Here is a 2,988-nt window from a genome sequence, read left to right on the forward strand (position 1 = left end):
CTCCTAGAATATTATAACACTCTTACTATGATGCCAATTTTAAATTTATCACTTCTCCAAGATTTTCTTGTATTGCTCACAAAATGTTGCCTCTGGCTCCATTAGTCAGTCTTAACTCTGCAACATTGTAATGTATAGACCTTTTTAAAGCTGCTAAATTTTTGACATGCCTACACATCCACCAGTAATGTGCAAATATTGATCATTAATAAATTATGCTAATACTTAACACTTCTGAGATTTTAAAAAAAGCCTCTGTGGTCATTGGCTCTGCTATTCAGGTCAGGTATTATATAAATCATCTATTTATTGTCAGTTACTGCTCATAACCAGACTGGATCTTCCCCAGTTGTTGTTCAGGTCACAGACCTCAAATGTTAACTGTTTTTCTGTGCAAATTCTGCCTCCACTGTTTTCTATTTCTGTTCAGATTTTTAGCATCCGTGGTATTTTGCTTTGGCCCTCACTTATTTGGTGGATTAAAATGTTGCCACTGGCCCACTATAAAATTTTGTGTTGAATGAACTCGTCTTGGGTACAGCACTAGTGAAAACCACAGTTGGTATTCACAATTCTTGAGGGGAATGAGTTGGGAGATATGTGTTGGGGGTGGTTTGATGATGCAGGTGAATTGCTGGAAGAATTGTCCATCGGCGGGTCTTACTATCTCCAAATTAATGAAGGCAGCTGCTCTTTGAAGAGTGAATGTGCAACCAGATCTGCCTCGTCAACTAATCTTTCATCAGTCATTGGAACGTTAAGGATTTGTATCTGGGGAACTGAGTCTGTATTGCATGCCTGACTGTTGTAGTAGGTATTTTTCCAATCTTGTTTTAATTACTGTTTCTTACGTAGCAGATCCTAAGGTTGAAAGCCACTTTTAACTCAATACAGTGTTAATTTGTATAGAATATAGTGTATAGTTTTAAAATTTCAATCCTTTCTCGATAGAGCTAAGTACTCGCCACATATGTATAACCACAACAGTTTCATACTGTAGCATCTTTAATGTCATAAAATATCCCAAGATATACGCTTGCAGGAGCACGATCAATCTATACTCATTAACCAAGTCTCTTAAGGAGAATCTAGGACTGGCAAAGGTTTTAAGGAGCCTTCTAAAGGAGGGTAGAGAGGCAGAGCAGCTCTGGGAGAAAAGTCTGGCACTATGGGATTAGGCTGCTGCAGATGGCAAAACCACCCATGGTGGAGCAAATAAAATTGATGTGTACAAGAGTCCAGCAAAAGAAATCTCCAGAGACTTCGTTGTATTGGATGTTCAGAGATAGGAAAGTGAGAATCTGGCCGGGAGACCATAAGAGCAGTTATTTAGAGATAATAAAGGCTTAAGCAAGGACTTCAGCTGGTGAGCTGAGGCAGTATTGAATTCAAATGATTTTTATGTAGGTTTAAATAGAGCTTGTTAATTGAAAGGCTACTCCCAACACAAGGAAGAAATGTATTAAATACATTCCCCAGATTTTGGTGGAGTGCAGCATCTTATGATGTGTCCTCTGGAAGTTTTTTTATTTCCTTCAGCTGAAAACTTTTAACATGATGACTTGCAGGAAATGCATCTTCATTGATAAAGAAACAGAGACAGAGACTCTTGAGATCAAGTGTACTTTCAAGTTATTAATGATCTGGTGACACCTCAGTCAGTGGGAGGGATGGAATTGATATCTAATGCACTGAGTTTGAGGCAAGGCCTGAAGATATTGACGTTGGTCTTCTGTGTTTGGTTGGAAGAAATGTTTCATCCTCCAGCACTGGATGTGTACTAACAGTGGCAAACCAGAAGCAGAGCGTGATTGAGAGGGGGTTTTGGTGAGGTAGAGTTGGGCGTTGTCGGTGTATTTACGGAAGCTCATATGTTTTTGTATGATTTTGCCAAAGAGAAGAATCTGGATGAGAAATCGGTAGCCAAAATAGATTCTTGAGAGAATCCAGAGGTAATAGTGCAGAAGTGGGAACTGAATATCAACTGAATATTCATCCTCGAGCGGAATACCCATCCAGCTTCCTTAGATTATGTTCTTTGTAGGATTAATGAGTCTACTACTGTTGTTTTGGGACTAGTGAGCCTAAAAAATCTAGCTGTTTTACTTACAGAAAGTGTAAAAAGTTCAGTGCCAATCTTCACTGTAATTATGTTTAGGCTAATTACGGGAGAGTGCACAGGTTTATGGGTTCTCAAGTCTTTAATGCCATTAATGGGTGGATTGGCATTGTGTACAGGCTCAGAAATCAACTTTAACATGCTTCTTTAACATGGCTTCTCAGCAGCATTGTCCACCAATATCATGGACTGTTTACATAATGTCTTCTCTTCTTCAAAAAAAATTGCTTAGTGGAGACAAATATAAATTCTCACCACCTGAACTGTAGTTCTACTCCCAGTGATAATATTAATGTGGATGTTTCTTTTGGATATTCCCATAATTCCCATTGGGGAAAAATGGACAAAGTTTTAATTTTGACCAAGGTATTTACGATGCTGCTTCTTATTGATGGAATGTTATTCCATATTTGGAGCGTGACTGCATATGCTTTAATGGGAAAGATATTGCCTGTTACTTTTAGTGTTGCCAATACTGTGAAGCATGCCCTTTCGATTTGGCTCAGTATCATCATCTTCAGCAACAGGATTACTGCATACTCTGCCTTTGGGACATCTTTGTCATTGTTGGAGTGTTTTTGCATAACAAGGCTTAGCAGTATCAACAAAACCCAGTCTTTGGTATCTTGCAATAACAATGGACAAGAGGTTCAGCACCTGAATTGTGAAAATTGTATTGGGTTCTAAAAGATGGCATTGTTGCTTCCAAAATTTATTAGGAATACAGTCATCAAAAACTTGCACTTACATGATGTCTTTGCCATGGTAAAGCACTCCAAGGCACTTCAGAGGAACGTTATCTAACGAAACTTTACACACAGCCACATGGCACGTGGTTTAGTGGCAAGTATTGCTGCCTCCTATTGCTA

The 2,988-nt window shown here is 38.8% G+C and overlaps 1 pseudogene; it reads left to right on the forward strand.

The window, feature by feature from the left end:
* The first annotated feature begins 2,031 nt into the window (after positions 1-2,031).
* On the forward strand, positions 2,032-2,715 carry LOC109930311 (annotated as a pseudogene).
* Positions 2,716-2,988: the final 273 nt, after the last annotated feature.

This window comes from Rhincodon typus, chromosome 32 (assembly GCF_021869965.1).
Source record: "Rhincodon typus isolate 14 chromosome 32, sRhiTyp1.1, whole genome shotgun sequence".
Classification (NCBI taxonomy): Eukaryota; Metazoa; Chordata; class Chondrichthyes; order Orectolobiformes; family Rhincodontidae; genus Rhincodon; species Rhincodon typus.